At 24.7% G+C, this 23,348-nt stretch overlaps 1 long non-coding RNA gene across 1 annotated transcript in view; it reads right to left on the minus strand.

Annotated features, from left to right (window-relative positions):
- LOC112595243 overlaps positions 1 to 23,348 on the minus strand; it is an 87,850-nt gene that overhangs the window by 10,318 nt on the left and 54,184 nt on the right. The window contains exons 3-4 of the long non-coding RNA XR_003114696.1: positions 8,894 to 8,924; positions 4,330 to 4,333 (exon numbers count right to left, since the gene is read on the minus strand). This is a non-coding gene — a long non-coding RNA (uncharacterized LOC112595243). The remainder of the gene's footprint in view (positions 1 to 4,329; positions 4,334 to 8,893; positions 8,925 to 23,348) is intronic.

The raw sequence follows: 23,348 nt of genomic DNA on the forward strand, positions 1-23,348 counted from the left end.
TAACGTATTAAGTATCGCGATGCACAAGTATTAAAATGTAAAACGCTGCAGCATTCCGATTTGGCGGCGCATCGTAAAATTCAATTTGATATTTCACCAACTGTCGCGATGATAAAATACGCTCGATTCATATTTTTATATTTGACCAGAGTAAAGTTTCGCGCTTTGTTATAGTTTACGCCATTTGGAAAACATATCATTAGCCGACGCATTTTAATAATGTTTAGCTTTTTGTTATCCCGTCCGCGCCCGAAAATAATAACATAACTTACCGGCCAAAGTTTCCACGGCGCGACGAAATATGGAGTCGAATAAAATATGTCTCTTTGTTAATAATAAAAACAGACCAGCAAAGAACGTTATTTGTGTTGTTGCGTTGTTGCCGTTGTTGTTGTTGTTGTTATCTGTTGTTAATTATCTCATTTTTCACCGTTCGCGTCACGAGCGCGGTGTACAAATATAACGCATTTCGCTCCGTCGCTGCGCCAAGTGCTTTCCGCAAAATACCGCAAATACTATCCACTTAACCCTCGCACTCGACTGGTTTTGAAGTCAATTGGCGGTGTAATAATATTGGAGATTTGTGTTAGCCACCTGGTCTCGGAGACGCGTCCGTTTCCATGATATTGTTATATATATACTTATTATTACTATAATAATATACGGTTTCCAAAATCGCTCCAAACCCTTCTTTTTTTTTTTTTTGTTCTCTGACGATTTTTTCTTTTGGTTTTCGTTTACGCCACCGGTCGCTCACCAGTAGTTGTCGTTCGACGATCCGAGACGACTGACGATAAAACTTCGCGTGTGATACCCGGCTAAACACCAAACTATATGGTACACAAAGATATAATGTGTATAGGTATAGTGTTGCGATGGCGTCGTTATATACACCAAGTTTAGAACAATTCTGCCAACAGCAGCTAAACCCACTCGGAATTAATACCATCTGCAGACGAATCGTAACATTGTGTGCATGCATGCGTAATTACTTCAACAACGTTAACGTAGTCTCCCAAAAATCAGTTACAAATAATAATGGTTAAAGTTGCAACCACCATGATCCGCGTTTATAATTAATATTATACTTTCGATAAAATATGTGGTTCCGGTATATTAGCACGTTTTTAAAATACTAATATGATTTCGTCGACATTTCCGAACAACGTTATACGTTCTGATCCCATAAACATAACTTTATATAGTAAAATAGTAATGCACAGGCCTACCTCATAAGCGTGATTGGGGTTTTAAATGCTCTTATAAGTTTAAAGTATCTATACTTAATGTTTTGTTAGCACTGCTACTTTTAAATTTCGGTACCTAATTTTTGTTATTTAAATTTTGAAAAATTGTTGTTATTTTTTGGTTTAAAATTACGTAGATTACGTTTAAGTAAGGTTATGGATTTTACAGTTCTAGTGAAAAGAAAAAAAAAGATTTCAAAACATTTTACTCTGTACAAATAAAATGTAAGTAATGGTAAAATAAGAAAATGTCAAGAAAACTCATGTTTTAGTTCGATTCTCAGATGGTGGAAAAATCATCGGTCTTATTTTTTAGGTAAAATTCTTGTTAACTAAAAAAATATTGAAATTAAAAATATTTTTAGGTCGTTAGGGGAAAAAAAAAATTAGAATAGAGTCGTTTTTCAACATCAACGTGTTGTGTTTTTGATTTTACTGACGTTTCGTGACTACATTTTTAAACCAAGACTATACGTCAACCGAAATCTTTAAAAATAAAACAAGCTTACCGCTGGTTAATCATACAACTACATGTTGAAGTTAAATTCTTGTGAATTTGACATTTTTTTTTTTTTTTGTATTTTCATTATACTTTCTTTGTGTTCTCCATCTGCAGCAGATGTGTAATTTATTAGAAATAATAACGGTAGTCATAAAAATAACCGAAAAAACGATCAAAATAATATTGTTTGTTCTTTACATCGGTTTATTATTATTTTGAGTTGTTTTAGAACAGAAATAATAATATTTATATGATATAGAAATACGCTTTAGAGATAACCCGACACTGGTGACACTCTTTTCGTCAAAAATGTCATTTTGGAAAATGGGTGTGTGAGGACGATTAAATCGAATTACAACTGTTTAATGTTGAAGTAACAATACCATTCAACGCGTTATATTTCGCTTCGAGGTCGTAACAATAACACATGAAAGTTTTTGCTCAAATATAATATTTATTATATATATTTATACATTTTTTGACTATGAGTTAAATTTCATAATATTTTTCTGTTTTTTTTGCTGCAAACATTGCTGTGACCAATTTGATATTTTTGAATGTAGCAGAAAATAGCTCAAATTATAATATTATTATTTTATCGAATTTTATTAACCGTATATAATAATTATTAATTACAAACTATTTAAAATCAAGTTTGATAAAAATATGCTGAAAAATCTTAAATATAAAGGTTATCATGATTCATAAAAAATATAAAATACTTTGTCGAGATGATGAGATCTTTTATCTAAATTTCTCATAGTAATTATTCAATTTAATCCTTCATAAATAATATTATATACCTTGTTATTAATTTTGATTTCAGAATTTTTTTTAATCTTAAAAAAAAAAAAAAAAATAATAACAATGTATAAAATCGACCAAAACAACAAATATTTTATTAATGAAACATACATGTCTTATTTAGAATGTACAATTAAAAAGTACAACTTTTTTTCGTTGAAAATTATAATTTAGAATTGATTTTTTTCAAAACGGTTTTAATGTTTTATTTACCGAAACCATATTAAATGACGTTTATGGTATTGAAAATAAGAACATTTGGAATAACTTATTAAACGATTTATACGTACAATAAAAATGAATCGACAAACGATTAAAACAATGGAGCGAAAAATGACTATACCATATTGCTTTTCTGACCTACATTTGACTACACCACATTTAAAGACCAACGACAGTTATTGCTTCAAATATATTATAAAGTATTCAGACATTAATAAATTGTTCTTACATTTATTCTCGCTGTTATAGCAAACGTCGGTGAAAATAAATAAAAGTGAGCAATTATAGGTAACCACAACGTTGTATAGTAGGCGTTCAGTGTACCTCGTTATTGAGCAGGTCCCTGTAATGAAAATTTTAAATTTACATTACATTAATCATTGTAATCATTGTATATGAAAAACGATTCTGATCAAAAACGGTCTGTCAGCTTATAATACTACAAGCATTGATTTTAGATTATAATATTCTAGTTTATTCTAAAATTAATGCTATGAGTATATATTAGGGCTTGCATTTGAAAAAAAAATTGTTATACGTTATTTATAATTGAAACGTTACACAAATTTTGCATTTATCGTTATTCAGAATTAAAATTTTTAATATATTTCATAAACTATAACTATTAAACAATTGGAAATTAATTATTTTATTTAATGATATACTATATACCTATAACGTTTTGTGTTATGTTTTGTTTGACGATATATATATATATAGTTAATTATTATGTTTTGTTTTATGTTATTTAAATATTTATGTTTTTCGTTTTTTGTTAAAATTACGTTTACAAATTTCAATCGTTTTTTGTCAAATATAACGTTATAATAATTACGTTATTATAACGTTTGCAAGCCTTGGTATATATCATGATATTTGTAAACTCCCATCATGGAAATTAATTTTACTGTTAATAGCATGGTACATTAAATTAACTTTTGCCAATTACATAGCATTTATTATATCATTAATATTTAGTTATTATAATAGTATATAATATGTTTCATAATTGATAATCGTTATAAACATTTAAATTAATACTGTCATTCCGTAAAATAGAGAAAATAGGTTCGTGGTATAAATAAGAAATAACTTGACATTTTAAATAGTTTGTGTATAGAAAGTATAATAAAATACATAAAAGTTTTTAGTCCACACCATCAATATTTTTGAATTATAGAAGAATAATTAAAGTTATTTTACTTCGTTGAAATATCTAATTTTTTCGATGTTTAAACTTCAATTTTTATAAAACAAAATTGTATTTAAAATACACTAAAAAACAAATTGACAACCAATACAGATAACAATAAATTATAATACATTATTTATAGTTAATATGTTTAATGTTTAAATAATTATTAATTTCCATTGTTCTTTTAAATCATGGCGTAAATAAAAATACTTTTTTTTTATTTACAACAAACAACTTTACGATTTACAAAATTTAATAATTCACATAGGCAATAAAAAAAAAAAAAAAAAAAATTAGAAAAAGTTAGTAACCATTTTAATGTTCAGTAGAAGTTGAGTGTATCTCGTCATTAAGTAAACCATTCTAATATATTGTATATATTAAATTTAAATTCAATGATAAATAATTTCAAACAATAAACTTTCAAAAGAACTTCTTTCAATGTTAAAGTTCAAAGCGTTTTCATCGCTTCAAAAGGCTATGACACTGATCACTAATGACACACACAACACATAAAATAAACAAAATATATAAAAATTCACATCATTGTAAAATCAATCGTTTTAAAATCGTTAAATCGCTCCGCTAAAAATCTAAAATAATATTGAATAACTAAATATCAAATAGTAAATTTTAAGTAAAAACGGTGTAACGGGTTCGCTATCAAAGTCATGATCCACTACTCCATTCATTTCATACATTAGCATACCGGACAAGTTTTTATTTTTTTTTTCAAGATAAAAACCTAAAAAATTACGAGATAAAAATAAATCATAGGTGTTCCAAAGACTTTAAGAGATGTAGAAACATTATTATTATTAATATATATATATTTTTTTTTTTTTTTTTGTCAATAACACAAAAATTGGCTGACAATGATTAATTAGTCTATCTGGTTAAATAGATTATGCGTGTGTGTGTATACTGTACACACACACACACACACACATATATATATATATACATTTATTTATATACACGACATGTTCGGTATATATTCTACACGCTCGTGCACTGAAGCAACCAACCACACGGTGCAGGGACGACTGTACGCGAATTGTCGAGCTCACCGCACACGCTAACAAGCTCTTGTCAAAACATTTAGAGCCTCGTCAAAACCGGCGAGGTAGTCGGTAGATGTACAACTATACAACACACCGCCGTGCGCGACACGCGTCATCTCCGTGACAGTACATAATAATATGTTATAATGTAGTAGAACGTCAATTTTATTATTATTTTAATATTTTCATGCCGGAGCCCCGTTCATTTATCCGAAACGTTTGACGGTCGACTGCACATTATCATAATTTCCAAAGTGCGCGAGTGTGTCCGAGTTATGTGTATGGGGGAGCGCAGTACCGTAGTAGACGTACAATATACATTGTTATCATTAGTGTGTATAGGACATATGTCTTATAATTACACGAAATAAATAGGTGATGGGACGCTTTCGTACACGCACTTACGACCAGATTTCGATCGACTTGAGTGTTTTTCACTAAAAACCGTGAGTTTGCCGTACCGATCAAACCTATTATTATACGCGTAATAGAAATGGGATAAGAACCCTCGGGGAAAACAGTCGTTGCGAAACTCGTCCGAGATCACGCTCACTTTTTTTTTCTATTTTATATCACAGTAATCATCGTTTATAATTTTATATTCTTCGATATTTTACAATGACATCTAATTGGAAGGCAATGATGGTCGAAATCCGATAAATAACGGGTTAATCAATAACCAAACTCTGTGAACACAATAATTTACCAAAAAGAGTTATAGTTTTATAAAAAATAGTCATAGGCTGAATAATTGAGTTGCATCTATAGCTACTTTAATTTATCAAACATAAGAATTTATAACATTTTATTGAAAATTTACAATAGTTTTATATGTTGTATAAAATAAAAAGGTTTCAAAATATTATCAATAAGTATATTGATAATATATACTATATATATGTAAATGCATATAATATTTATAATTTTAATGTAATTATTATTTATAAGTTATAATTAATAAATTAATTATTCATTTATATTATTTAGTTTAGCTATGAATAGTTTGCTCCAAAAACAAAATAATATTATATTCCTCATATTTCCATTCTTTAACTGTATATTATTGTCATCAAATAATTGTTATTGTAGATAATTTATATTTCTTAAATTAAAATTCGAATTTCGTAAATTTAAAGTTAATTATAATTTTAGATACTAGTCAATAAAATAAAATTGAATTTTATAAATACAGTTTATCTACTTTTTGTTACATAGTTTTTTTCCTAAATACAATAATTTGTAAAATTGTAAACAACATCCAATAATCAAATTGTATTGATATAATTGTATTGCTTATCACTAAAACGGTTTCATATCCTTTAAATAATATTTACATTTCTGAAACTCGAATAAATGTTTTCTTAAACGTTGTTTTTCAATGATGTTAAAATAATAAGAGTTTTCATTGACTTGTCCAAATAAAGTAATCAGCAATTAATAAAACGTATATTTGTAGAAATTCGTCATTTAATAAGGGTTTATTACACTTTGCATAAAACGGTTAGTGACATGAAACTATAACCGTAAATGTATTTTATAACAAAGGTTATAACCCAAAAAACATTTGGAGAATTTAACTTTGTTTGACATTCATTTGTTTTTTGAAGGCGAATGAATCGTTTTTTTACTATAAGGTTATTTTAAACATAATTCTGCAAGTTTATGTTATTCAAATGACAAGACATTCTCTGTTAACAACTAATGAAATGTTTTTGAGCGAGTTGAAACACAAGTTGACAGATGTTCAGACTGTTTAGTATACGTTTATCATAATATAAATATTATTGTATATTATTACGTTGGTAAAATAATATAATGGTTTTTTTTTTAATTGCATCATGTGTAAATGTTTACTGCGTAATATATATTTTATTATGATTAATCGTGTGCGGAGTTATAAATGAATATAATATGTACGAGTTGAATTGAATACAATATTATAATTACTTTAATCACTAAAAAAATACCCTTAATTTAAAATGATTAATTTTATATGTATAGAAAAAACTGTAACACTATATGTTGGAATGAGCTGTGAACTTAATATAATTAGCGATAGGTGTGTTTATCATATAATATACACCACAAGAATGAAAACAAACTTAGACTAATTATCTATAAAAAAAACTTCGCCTTTAAACTTACTAACTCGACATGTTGGTTATTAATTTAAAGGTCAAATTACATTGGACTAAATTATATGTACCTACCTATAATGTACACACACAGCGCACCAAACAATATTTCCCTTAGCAGAACACAAACTATGAACTCAACTGAAACTTTCAAACAAGATTGAACCACTTGGGTATTTTTTTCGTTCTATCAAAACTAAAATGACCGTTATACGTAGTTAAAATTAACAGAGCATATTATTAATGATTTTTTTTTACAGTGTAAAAAATAGTTAACATATTGAAATGGCAACCGTATTTATTTGTATCAAGTCAATATTAATGTAGGTATATAAATACTTCAAATACATATCTGGCTTTGAAAAGAAAAATCGAAGAGAGATAATTCATAATGTTACCGCTTATCGTTAATTTTTTTGGATAATTTATGTGCTTTAATATAAAAAACAACAAAAAATTTGATAAAAACGTGTAGAACGTAAGCTATTCAATCACACGTTTCACAGAAGACAGACTCGACTGTATTTTAGTCTCTTATAATTCCTATAGATCTGTAAAAATACGAAAAAAAAAAACTCGTCATAATTTTATCGTCAGAGTAGTACGTGCATAATTCAAAACGAAAGTACAGTCACATAGCAATAATAATTTATATGGATGGGATTTCGACAGAGAGACGTTTGATAGTAGTTTTTTACATTTCAACGGCTGCTTGTCGTATCGGAGACATAAATATGTTTGTCCGTTTGATGCGGTAACGACATTGCAGTTGTACAGACGGACGTGAAATAGAGCAGATGGGTCGGGGTACTCGGTGCAGTAACGAAAAACGATTTACGACTGAGGTATTTTTTATATGCATACATAGATATTAGGTTACACGCAGTTGACGGGAGAGAACAGAGAGTTCGGTGGAAAAGCAAATTTTGGCCGATGTAGAAAAAACGTAAATAGCAAACTCGATTGGTATTGATTCGTTTGAATTATCGGGCATGTGTCTTCAGGTTATTGCAGGACGTTTGTGGGTGTCTAGAGAATGGCACGCGTGTGAGACGATGGAATTTCCGCGTCCGTCCTTCTGAAATTTACGATGAACAAAAAACTGAAAATTCGCCGGCATGACATCTGAACTAAATAATTTACGATGTAAATGCGTTTCATACACATAATATTATACACTATCCATATTTTCATTGTGATTCGTCCAGTATTCACATATGAGCATTATGATAATATAATGTTCGTTATCGTAATATAGTTCAGTACCTACAGTGCAATAATCCTTCAACCTTTTTGATAACAGCCGTTTTCTATAAACAATATCATCATCGTTTTAGATCGTTTATTGGTAGTTTTAAAATTGTTTCTTTTTTTTTTCAATTTCTTGAAACGTGGTTCAGTGAGATATTGATACATAAATATTATTTTTTGCTTAATAATATTATCAAACATAATGTTGGACATGGATTTGTGCGTGAAAAATAATAATAATTCGTTTTACGAAAATATGAACCTAGATATTTATAATATAACCATGCTTGCAATTAATATTTATTTAAATATTAGTATACAAATTAACCATTTTTTGTATTATTTATATGTACTATAGAAATCGTTTGATTTTTATATAATGTTTTCAATGGATAATTAATATTAAATTTAAATGTAGTAAAAAAAAAAAAAATAATAATAATAATAATATAAAAATAAAAATAAAAACTCACATTTTAGTGTAGAATCCTCATTTCTATTGCTCTGAAAATAAAATATAACCATATTAAATAATTTATTCAATGACATATTATAATTCATAATGCACACAATTATAAAAGTCTATTTAACTGATTAACAATTACTGTATAATTTATAACGTAATAACGTAATTATAAACGTAATATAATTTATACATTTTTAAATTTTTTATAAGTTTAGTGTTACCTACATTTTTAATATTTTGGATGTTCAGCTCGTTTAAAATTAAAAAAAAAATAATTAATTAAATCAATGTAATGGGCAAATGGTACAATTATAGTTCATTGATGTTTGGGTTTATGATTAAATGTTATTTAGACTGGTTTACAAACCATACATTATTAATTATTTTTAAAAATACATTTACGTACATTATAATATTATCATATAATATTTTTCATAAATATATAATGTTCATATATATAAAGAATATTACCATATTATTATTATTATTATTTATTTATATTTTTTTTTTTTGTTATATATAGGGATGTCTTTATGTCTACACCTATTTTTCTGTGGGATGAGACAATATTGTCAATTATATTATTACAATGGTACATTTTCAACAGTATAGCCTTAGGTGTGAAGTGAACCAATTAAGAAAATAACTAACAACACATATATTTTTTTTAAATATAATTTGAACACCGTTTTTTTTCCCCGAATTCCAAATGGAAACTTTCCGGAAAATGCTTGTTACTTGCAATAATTTTCACTGGGTAAATTAATTGAACAGCAAGATAAAAATTAACTTATGGTTTTCCAAAAACCGTATCACCGTGAATACTATTATTTATTGTAAGGCACCATAGATATTATCTATTCAAGCATAGACTTTATACTAATATAAATTCTATGATTACAACATTCATAGATAACCACGAATATAACCAAGTCTACACACAGCAAAAATAAACAAAATTGAACTATTAATTTAATGAACTTATAGCTGATATTTTAAAAATTACAAAAAAATTTGGTATGTATAAGTAAATAATTTTTTTTCAAATTTATAGTAGTATAAAGTGAATGGTTTTAATAAAGGCAATCATTTATTAATAATTAAAGAAACAGATATTATAATATTTAGTACCTATATCTTTTTTTACATTCATGTACATAACAATAAATAATCAAGAACAGACATACTAGACTAAAAATATGCTAAAAATATACGGATAAAAATAAATAATTATTTGATAATTACATCTAATATCAATTCATTTATAACATTTATTAATTACAGTTGTTATTTAAATCATGATATAAAATAATAAAACTTATTTGTTTACCTACTTATAGCAATCAACTTAAAAATAAAAATAAAAATTGCATTTTCTTTAATATTTTAAAATATATTTATAATAATGATTCAAAAAAAAATCCTGTATTATATTTTCGAGTTTTTTTATCGAGTGAAAAATATTCTTATCGACAATCATTGAAAAAATCTTAAACTTTTGCTTATAAATAGCTGAAAGGGAGTTAAAATAATGCCATGGATATAAAATGATAACTTATATATTCGGTGAAAAGTTTAAAGAATTTACGATTATTATTATTTTTTTTTTTTTTTGGATTACTACAAAATAAGTAAATTGATGTTGTCAAACAATGGTTTACCTATGTTAAAATTTTAGTTACCCTTCATTTTTATTTCCTATCACTTATCAGAAAAGGTATTAAAGTAGAACATAAAAAAATTTTGTCTAATACAATTTGTTTATACATAGTGATAATAATAAAAAAAATTATACATTTATCGGTTGTCTCAGTATCCAAATGTGTATACCTAATATTTAAGACCCCACAAATTTTTACTTCTTTTATATAGATTATCATCATTATTATTATTACTTACGAGTTATGATGTTATTATTGGTTTTGATTTTTTTTTTTTTTTTTTTTAATATAACTATTAGTTATTATTCTATTTAAAATAAATTTAATTCATACAAAATACATAAATTATAGAAATTATACCTCTTGATTATTATTGGGTTTATCTGGTTTAAATACACCCGTATATACATAAATATTATATAGACTAAATAATCAGTAATAATTTAAAATATTATAGATAAAGCTATATTATAATTATTATTTTTTTTTAATAATAAAATAATTGAATACTGAGATTTAAAAATTTTCTGAAGTGTTTAAATCAATATTTTCTGATTATTTTAGTTACTTTTAGATTTAAAACTCGAGGTACCCTCCAAACCTATTACGTAGCGTTACGACTTCCGGCCTTCTCGGTTAGGTTAAATGCGTTGATCTATTATTACTTTAGTTATAAATTAATTAATAACAGTAAAATAGTAATACCTACCCAAAGCAATTATCATTATACTTAATAATTAATAATATTATGTTAAATATGATCATAATAATTTTCTCGGACTTTCATAGTTTTTATTAGGTACCAGTCATTTGTATTAGCACAATAACCACCAGCTATTCTAATACGTATTATTTATATCAGTAATTAATAGTAGGGTAAGGTTAGGTTAAATTAGGGTTATGTTGGGTTAAGTTATAAAGAACAATTGTTTTTTCATTTTAAAGTAAAAATATTTCCACGAGAACAAAATAATACAATTTTTTTTTATAATTTTATTATGTTATTAAAGATACGTACCTACTTACAAAATACAGTAGTTTAATTCATGATCAAGAAAAATTATTTATTTTTTTTTGTTAACAGATTTACATTCGTGCGTATTTTTATTTAAGAGCCTATTATGGTTAAAGTAAAACATATACAACGTTCAAAAGATGGCGTTGAATTCCATCTTGCCGCCGTGGCGGTCGCCCACAATCACGCCCATTATCTCCATATCAGGGCTACTCTATATTCTCTAGAGAGGTATATTATGATTTAATATTTATTATTTTACAAATAGCCGTTAAGAACGTTTCTCATCAATGTTGTTGACTATTTTGTATTTATGTCATTTAAGTAATTTGAATATGATACGCGCGAATTCACAAACTAATTATTGATTGAAACTTCTGTTCCCCTAAAATATATAAGAAAACGGCGAAACGCATAAAGTAGAAACAATTTTTTGTAACATAATTTTATTTATACTTATTGCACTATTACTTAAGATATGATGTATACAATTATAAATATATTGAAATTATCTGAATTTATATTAGTTTTTCAGTAAACATGGAGCGCATTTACTTACTTCCTGCATATCCTATGTAGAAAATTAGGTAATATTAAAATGACAATAAAATATGTTACGTTTCCAACTTTATAGTAGTGTACTTTTGTAATAACACGATTTATTGAAACACACTATTTAGATTAAACACAATTTTTATAATTAGTAATTTAAACGAAAAAAATAATATTAAAATATATACTTTTATTTAATAAAATATAATATGTACAATATTAATGTAAAATGGTCATAATTATGTGCATTTTAATAAAATAAAATATTTTGTATAAAACAATAAAAGTATTTTACATATTTATTTAGTTGCCCTAATAAACAAGATGCAATCTCTATTCCCTTCCGCTTTTGTGGTGGAATTTCATTGGTACTCAAGAAATTAAAAGCCTCAATAATTTATTCCAAAGCTATTGCCTTCACCATTTCATTCAAGATTTTTACAAATACAAAAATGCTTGTTTTCATAGGTACAACTCTCCTAAATAGATCCAAGAAATAAAATGTCTGGAAAAAAATTCCATAACAACTTCAACCCTTCCTCGTCCATTACTTCACTTTAGTAAACTGCTAAACGTTTTCAAAAATTAATTTATTCTACCAACCTCCCTTTCATAACAATGAATGGTGAATAATTTTTGGGCAAAAATTGCACCTTTCTATGCTTTGAAATCGGAGGCTACTCTAATCTTTCAATCGTCTGCTCCTAACTATCTCCCGATCACTTTTAACTCCTGGTTAACTTAACACTAGATTTTTTCATGTAATCCGCTCTCACCGGTGTCGACTGCATACTTCCACTAATGTTAACCCACCAACGCCTTTGAACTTTTACTTTCAAACTGATTAGTTAAACCTAATCCCTAAGTCCTGGACTGTATATGTATAAAGTAATTCCTATACCAAAAGCTTACTCAACAATTTTTTTTAATCTGATTGCCTTATCTTCGCGCTTTACAAAGTAGTCATAATATCTTCAAAAATAAACTTTACTGATGGCTAGTGTCCGAAAACATGTTTTTCGTATTAGCTAATTTATTTATAAACTGCAAGTGGCTCAGCCGCGATATGAAAACCAGTTTTGATCTAAGGAGTAGTACGACTGAAATGTTCTTAGGGACCAAGGTGAACATTATTCTCGAACCGGTGCATTCGAATTTCGTCCATGAATTATATTTTGTTCGAGTTGCGTCCGCGGTTTTCTCGCGACATGTACAAATTGCGTCAATGCGTTTTTTAGCCATTACCTAACAATAATTTTTGGTGATAAACTCGTAGATAATTTCGATTATCGCTATCGTATCTATAAATACCACCTTGCAATTTCAATTAACATCAGTCAAATTTCGACATTCCATATCAAATCATCAAATTTTTATTTATATTTATTTAATTTTGCAATGGAAAATCTTGAAATAGTGAAAATGTTCAGTGAAAAAATGAACTATTATATTTCCATTTATACACCATTTATACAAATAACAGTCCTCAGTCTGTAAAATTGGAAAAAAAAATATGTATATTGTTAGCCAATTAATCAATTATTAACCGTGATGCAACTCGTACATGTAACAAGAAAATCACGGACACAACTCGGATGTATTGTGGACAAACCACGGACGCAACTCGGATATTACGATTCATATTTTTGTATTTTGGGACGCAATTCGTATGCAGCCTATCGAACACTGTCGCTATACTTTTCACAGTAGCACATGACAACTGTACATTTTAAATTTTTTTTACCAAAAACATTCTTTGGACCTTTTCGTTTTCCTAAACCCCCATTAGTCGTATAAACATGTTTTTTTTTATCATAATAAACTGGGAAAATTTGTATAGACAATAATAGCATTCCAGTTTTTTTCTATCTTTTTTTTTTTATATATTTTGTATGGCGTTTTAATAGTTTTAAAAATGTTGTGCAAATATAATTAGTTTAAAATAAAAACTCGAGAACCTGGTATGAAATTGTTTAGTAAAGCTTCTAAAGATTATTTTTGTGAAAAGTTATGTTTCTACGACTAACGAGGGTTAAGGCAAATGAAAAGTACGAAAACGTGTTTTTATGGTCGAATTTCGTTACCAGAACGGCCTCTTAATATAAATAATTAATGTGTTGTCTTAAAATAATAAATATTCATAATCATTAATGTTTTAAATATAATAAATTATGTTTTGTTTCCAATGTAACAGTGAAAAAATAGTCGGTAAAATAAAAAAAACGTGTTGTACTTAATACGCTATGATTTCACTTAAATATTTTATTGATTAAATATAAAGATAACTATAAAAAAGACTAGGTAATAAAGAAAATAAATATTTTAAAAAAACGTAAAAGTTAAAAGGTTAGACTGTTTATAGTATACCATACAAAGACCTATACAGATTTTTAGTATACTTTAAAAAATACATCGAAAAATATATCTGTCCAGCCCTACAGCATAATAAAAATCTTTAAGTTTGTTCCGTGAATTTTTGTAAACGAATCACCCGTTTGTTTATCATCTAATAAATTATTTATAACATTGATTTTGTTTCTATCTTCATTGTTCTCACATAATGACACAGGTACAGCTTATAGAATTTTATCGTTTTATTTTTTAACACATTTTAGTGGAATTTGCACAAATCAAAGTCCATAAGTGGTATTTGTACTTTATGATACGATCTGTGTGGAAATAAGTACGATCCTTCAAATTTTTGAACTACCATAAATAACAATTTTAGTAATTTTTTTTTTTTTTATTTAATTTTAAGACATTATTAATATATTATAAGAATGTAAATTTAATTTTAAGTTAGATATTATCGATTATATTGAATATAATAAAGCATACAATATTCATAATAAAGATGCATGCCATCTAACAAAATTTTATTTTTATGTTAGGAGAGAATTTAGCTAGATACTATTTTTAATCCGATGATTATTAAGGAGAACATTACGTGTGTTCAAAATGTATTTATTTTATTGATTTTATCTTGTTTATTAGACATTTATCAATTGGGACATGCTTCATTGCTGGATTCAAATTTGATTTTTTGTGGAATGAAGTGCGATTGCGGAGTGATCGTAAAGAATACCTATTTTTAAAGTAGTATAGACAAATTTAAATTAAAAAAAAAAAAGATGCCTAAACCAATTAAAGAAGATTGGGTGAATAAATCATATATATTTTAAAAGAAAACGAATTTCTAAAATAGTCTAGAAGCAATAGATGGAAAACATATTAAGTGTAATAATCTTAATAGCTTTAGTTCATCATTTTTTTTTTTTCATTGTAAGACGTATTTCTATTTATTTTCTCCATAGTTTTGATAACAGAACATTTTGATTAAAAAAAAAAAAAAAAAAAAAAAATGGTTGACAACATTGATCGTTGGACAAGTGTACAGACTACAGAAAACATATACGTCGTATTTGATAATAAATAATTTAAATACAATTGGCTGTTAAAGTATAATACATAACTATGAAAAGGATAATGATAAAAAACTTAACAGATAGAAATTTAACAACAATTCAAAACGAAAAGCTCAAGAAGTTCAAGAACGACCAACAAAAGTTATAATTATTTATTGTGAGTTGGCTAAATTCGAAATTTAAATCATAAATGATCCAGATTTATGTAAAATTAGAAAAAATATACATGCTAATCGGTGTAGTAAAGTACCAACGTTGCTCAAAATATTGAGCGAGACTCTTAATAATATATTAAATAATAATATTTTATTCATTAATTGGAGAGATTATTTTTTTTTTCAACATTACAGAAACCAATATTATTGGATTTTCATACGATAGAAATTTGAAAGTATTACATTAAATAAAAATTGTGTTTATTGATGGTACTTTTAAAAGTTGTTCCAAGAATTTTTATCAACTTTTTGAATTCACTTTTTCAAATAACTTCTATGTTATTCTAGTTTTTTTTTTTCCAAATAAAACTAATGATACGAATACAAAAACTTTTTTGCTTAATTCAAAATTATTTTAACCCAAACAAATACATATCGATTTTTAAAGAGCCCAAATAGCGATTTCTGAAGTATTGCTTTTAGCTCAATTAAAAGATTGTTAGTTTTACTTGATTCAAGTATGGTGAAAGAAGATACAACAATTAGAGCTTTTCTTTAAAAATAATGAATCTAAAATAAGATGAACATAAAAATAGATTTCTAGTTTATTCTTATAATCACTTGAAGGAGTTAACGATTATGATACTAATGATTTGATATCATTAAAACTGATTAATTAAATGCTTGAAAGACTCTTTAATTATATACTAGAAAATTATGATGAAAAAATAGTTAATTTTTACCAACAATGTGGGCTGAATATACTAGTATTATAAAACGAACAACTAATTGCTGTGAATTATTTTACAAGTCTAATAGTTGCTTCTATTTTGTATATTCCAACATATTTTAATTAATCAATAAAATAAGTTCAAATCGAAAAATAAGTAAAATTGCAAAGTGCAGACTAACTACAAAACCTTAAGTCTAAAATTAAGAAATTATTTTTAAGAACAAAAACGGACTAAGATGCAAATTCAAAAATTAATAGATTAGAATTTATAAAAAATGTCTGTTATAAATAGTTACCAAAGTATTACAGTAATACTCATAAAAAACAAAACTAGACCAATTAAGAAAAAAAAAGAAAGAATGATAATAATATTATGTTTATTTTTACTTATTTTATAAATTTTAATTAAAAATTATATTTATGACAAAAACCAAAATGTCTCACTACCTAGAAACCAATTGGGACGTTTCAGAGCTATTATCAACTTTAAAACTACAATAGATACGTCAATACAAAAATGCTGGTTTTTGTGTTAAACGATTATCTACATTATTTTGTGCTAAATTTTGTATCACCTCAATAAAAAAAAAAAAAACTTAAAATGTAATTCTAATTTCTTTTTTTTCACAGATATGTCTAAATTCCTACTCAGTATTCAAACACTTTAACTGATCATTATATTGGTTCTTAAACTTGAACCCATCATAAGATAGTTTAACCCAATGGGGATTTATTGTACAGTATGAAAAAAAAAATATATGAATTTGTTGAAAACAGACTAAAGACGTTATATTGATAATATAACATCGAACGTCTTATCGAGCTTTAACAAGTCAATATAAAAGGCGTAATAATAAATACGATATAAAAAACACTTTTAACTAAAATGTCAAAGAGTTTGTTATTTGTGTTGTTAATGGCAGTTATTATAACATCTCATTGAAATAATAAACATATTATAATATATACATTACTGTTATTTATTTCTCGATGAAAACCTTTTAGCTTTTATTTTACGTGTATTTTTCTTATTTTAAATAAAACATTACCGTAAAGAAACAATATAAAATGTATGAACGAAGAACGCATTTCTTTTATAGCCTATTGAATAGGATACAATAATCAATGATCAAAAAACAAAAAAAATATTGACAATATGGAAAAATTGACATTTGACATAGTTTTTTATTTTTATTTTTTAATAGCGTACTTTATTATATTTTTTCATTTTATCTGAGTGATTGAATAAACACTTCAACAATATATGTTATTTATTGTTTTAGTAAATATCTATGCAGAAATTTATTGTGTTAGATTAATAGAACATAAAAAAATTATTAATCTTAATTATAATTTAAATTGCCATAAAAATATAGTATAACTTCAAATTTTATTTTATTTTCATATGTATACGCTGATATTGCTACACATTCATCAAAAATATTTTTATTTGTCTTGTATATTCAAACAGAGCTAAATATAATTTAAAATCTTCAACCCGGTAAAAACAATAGCAAAATAGTCATTTTAACTTTTTGAAATGTTGTTTAAAAACAAAATTAATTTTTTAATTATAATTTCGTAATATTAAAATCATCAATTATACATGAAGTCTACGCACAATTGATTAAGTTAAGAAATATAATTTTCTTCCATCTGTTAAAAATATAAGAACCTAAATAATTGCATACAGTAGCACAAAATAAATAAATAATTTAAGTCGACCATGTTATTAAAATATGTCTTAAGAATTTCCAATAAAAATAATATTATAGATTACAATTTAACTATTAATAATATTGCTAATTTTCATATAATTATATGATGAATATAACTATTATTTAATACTAGGGCTTGTAGGTTAACGGGGCAAAAATAGGCAAAATATGCATAACTGATTTTAAAATATGCATCCAAATATTATTTAAAATTCAGAAAAAAAATATTTTTAAATTGGAAAAATACTGTAAAATATCAATAGTAAAAAACAAAATTTACTAGTGAACAGACAATATATAAATTTAAGATAGATTTAAACAATAACTTACTTATTGATGATAAAATAAGATTTCGGCATATTTGTGCGAAATAGTTAAAAAGTAAATGCATGTTGGACCGTTGTCGTCAAATTAATATTCAACTGCGACATAATGGTAAATACCTATATAAAATAATATTGGGTTTTATATTTAATATTATTTATAATATAAAAGTTTAGAAAAAAAATTCATTTTTAAAAAATGTTAAAAAATATTCTCAATATGCTTACGAAAATCAATAAAAATATGCAATTTTCCCCTAAGATTGAATATTATGCAAAATATATGCATTTAAATTTTCGATTTTTAAACTTACTATTGTACTGTTCAAATTTCCAGATTGATCTGTTATAAATCGAGAGCATATAGAAGTATAAAACATAGAACAATATGTAATTCCTACAACTTTCGAGCTCTAGTTAATAGTAATATCGAACTGATTAAACACCAACAATTTTGTAATAAACAAGTTTAGTAATAGTACAAAGTAGTAATTTAGAAATTATGTCATTAATAAAAGATAAAAAAGCACAACAATTATTAATTATACAATTCATATTTTTGTTTTAAATTTACTTTAAATTAATAATAAATTAAATTTTTACTTTTATAATTTTTTATTTTTTAATGGCATTTTTTGAGTTTTTACAATATTATAGTTTTTCCATGCTCTAGTGATTACAATAATATTACGGTTGCTACAGTGTTATCGTGACAGTTTACCTTGGTAAAAAATGACTAATTAATTTAATTTTTTAATTCCCAATTATAAGTTATTCTAAGTGTAAAATTACGACCCTTAACTTTCCTTTCTATATAGTTAAATCCCCCCACCAAGCAATTACTGCTTTAGCGTCCAAGCACGAATATAATTTAGATCTTAAAATTAACTATCAGACAGTGTAATCCACAAAACTACAAATGTTTACACATAAAACAAATTTAAATACAGTATTCTAGTTACTAATAATTATACAGAAAAGTTTAAAAAAATTTACAGATATCCATATTTTTCTGAAAAATTGTATTAAAAAAAAATATTTTTATTTTAAAATTTTAAGTTAAATACTATTTGTGATTATATATCTTATAAACTAATTTATTTGTTTGATAAATAACAAATTTTTTAATGTTTTAAGAGCTCTAAACATTAAAAATGTACACATAATAGATTGAGAATTTAAATATTGAAACAAATTTTTCAAAGGAAATTATTTTTGATAAAAAGTACCAAAAGCTATCAAAAAAAAAAAATAGTTAATTATTACTGAAAAAACTTTTAGATAAACATTTTATAATTAAGCTTAATTTTTTACTGCAAAATTTAAAATATTATCCAAACTAAATAATTATAGTTTTACAATCCATATTCTATTTTATTTATTTTTGTTGAAGTTTCTGATACGTTTTGTAATCAAAATTAATTAATGATACAAGATAAACATAAATTTTCAACACATATTCTCAGATAGCCATAGATATGAAGAAGTAAATCTAAATTGCATCATTAATTTAATCATATATAAGAAGAAATATACCAAGATATTCTATTTTTCAAATATATATTAGATTGAGTGTTAATTATAAAAATTGTATAATATAATTAAAAAGTAATAATAATAATAATAAAATAAATATTTTTTAGATTAAAATTTAAGATTGTTTAAATTTTCTTGGACTTAATATAATATTAAAATGAAAGATGATTTAACGGTTTATGTTTTAATATTCTCTTTTGAAGTTTTATCATTTTTAAAATGTTGATAATATTATTAAAAAAATATTTTATAATATTATGTACACCTATAATCATATTATTAATATATCAACAAATAATGATAATTAATTGTTTAAGGAATATATTAGCTTCAAAATTGTTTTGAAAATTAATTTTACAATGCATTTTAACTAACCATCTTAATGACGAAATTTTATTTAAAATGGTTTATTAGATGCATTAAATGAAATACAATCAGCTAAATATAATTTGATATTTTAAAGCAATAAAAAAAAAAAAAAAATAAATATATATTATAATAATGTTATTATCATAATACGTATATGTATTATATGTTTGTTATATTAATGTTTGTTCAACATTAACATATTATCAAACAAATACATAAATAATAAAAAATAAATAGAATTATTTAACTACTTAATATATATTATAATTTAACTAGCTTTAAATTCACAAAATTAATTGATGCTACTCTGATAATACTTAATATCTAAATTAAAGGATAAACAACAATATATAAGTAAAGTTGTAGATTTTAATCTTAAGAAATTATGTAGTTTCTAAATCTTACGCGATATTTTTCTAGGTCAGTACGAGTTCTTTAAAAGTATAGGGTAATTTAAATTCTAATTGATTCAGTATGAATATTAGTTTAGAATGAAAATGTTAAAATGAATAAATCTGAAATTTAAATTAATTTGGAAGTTGATTTGGTCATATAACATTAGGTACATCATAACGTTATAATTAATATTAAATAATAAAAATCAAACTATACTATATACAAAAATAAAACTAATAGACTTCAAAAATATTGATACAATATTTATTGATTAATAAAAAAATAAAAATTATTTGAAGATTTGATTTTTAGTGTAAGTTTGCAGTTAAAATTATTTATTATTCCAGGACGCTGCTGATACTAAGAGTAAAAACCTATATTCCATTATAAACTCATAAAAAGGATTAAAAACCTACAATATAATTTGGATTTTTACTTAAAGTTTATCAACAAATCAGTTATAATTATATATAACGTTTTTAAGTTATCTGGTGGGCGAAAACTACATCATTTTATAACGGATGGGTAAGAGCCTACACACTTTAAAAAGTTTCGCTTTTAAACTTTCTCTCATATCATATAAATGTAAAATTGTCGAAAAAATAACTCATGAAAAAAATATTATATTACACATAAAGTTTTTTTTTTTTTTCCTTAGCGATTTTTACTAAAAAATATCGAAATTCCATTTGTATAATAATAATACTTATCAATAAATCTATTTTCTATCATAATGATAAAGGTAACGCAATTACTAATAATATCATTAAGCATGCCTTTAAAGTACCTTTTGTTTATTAATTTATAGTTCAAATATCTGAATAGGTACTTCATAAAATTAAAATATGTTGGTTATAATAGATTATACCATAAGCAAGTGAGTAGGTAATCAAATTATCATTTTTAATAGTTTACGTTTTTTGAGCCTAGTAATTAAAATGTAAGTTATTACACTCGATTATAAAAATTTATTTAATAGTATTTTGTTCTTATATTGCTGCTACTCAGCGAAAATAAAATTACTAACTCGATGAAAATGGTATGCTGTTCAAGTGAATATTTTTTTTTTTTTTTTTTAAATTAAATAAATATTAAATTTAATTAAATTAAACGTTAAAATTAATCATCAGTTTGGAGCACGTAATAAGGACATTAGTCATCCGGCTGGACTTTTATTTTATTTTTTCATATTTTCATTATAACACACAGAAGAAACGATGTAGTTAAGTGCGAGGGACATCGACGCAAACGTGACTAGCATTTTTTGTGTGCAAAACCATTTTCTATTTTTATTTTTTTTTTCAGTATACGGACACACAAAATAAAAAAATAAAACTAAATTCTAAACAGATAAAAACTAATTAATATAAGATATGAACAATATTTGGGAATGAACTTTTCATGGAAATTTTTTACTATTATATTGCACCGTGGTTAATTTTTAATAATCACGTATATCTTCATTACTCGTTACGATCTTAGTTAAAATAAAATAAACATATATTTACAATATACTTATATGGGATTGTTCAATGATATAATTATATTTATTAGTGCCTTCTACAAAATCAAAGTTTCATCATATATTAATGATAAGTCTTTAATATTTTTTAACATAAATCGAACTTGATGTGATAATTTTAATATTTTAATAAATAATATGGTTATAACTCTAACCGTAAAAATAACTATAATAATAACAATAATTGAATATAAGAAAGAGGTGAATCGTAGTGAATTTGATAATTCTTTATGAACCTTAGGGCATTTAGACATATTCTCAAACATTTTTTTTGATTGAAAAATATGTTGCAGCCTTTTGATGATTTTATTTGGAGGGTTAATTTATTATTAACGAAGGGATAAAGCGTCTTCATTTTTGTACATTCTTCGATAAGATTTTTATTTAAATGAACGTTCAATATGAGTTTTTCACCTAAGAATACACCAAGGTACTTTACAGAGTTATCTTTATTATTAAATTATATTGCTTGGTTATTTAAGAGAATGAACTAGGAATATTTATATTATTTTAGAGTAAATGTTTTTGCTGCAATTTTTGTTAGCTTTTATATTATTAATATTAATTTACATAGCTATTTCAGTAATTTATACTATTTCAGTAATACAGTAGTCTGAATTAATTTTTTCCCAGAAGATTACACTTATTATTATTAACTTCATATAGAATGTTGTGAATAAATATGTGGCATACATAATCAATAATTCAAAATTAATACAAATATTTCAAAAATATTATTCTATATAGAAAATTTAAAATATACAATAAATACGATAATAAGTACATTATGCAAAAGTTCCAAGCACCCACCAATCATTTTTTTAATGACACAGTAAAAATCATTATTTTTCATTTAATTTCTTAATTTTATCAAAAAATTGAACTTTAAATATCTATAAAAAATTGTTACTATATATTTTTATATTTCTAGGTTTTAGTGAGAATAACGCATGACAAAATTTGTATCAAGTTAAAATAATCGTCATAATAATGAAAAATTTTATAAAATTCTCAGTTAAAAAATTATAAAGTTTTTTTTAATTTTTATAGTTATCGA

The sequence above is a fragment of the Melanaphis sacchari genome, unplaced genomic scaffold, assembly GCF_002803265.2.
Source record: "Melanaphis sacchari strain LSU unplaced genomic scaffold, SCAv2.0 Contig261_pilon_pilon, whole genome shotgun sequence".
Classification (NCBI taxonomy): Eukaryota; Metazoa; Arthropoda; class Insecta; order Hemiptera; family Aphididae; genus Melanaphis; species Melanaphis sacchari.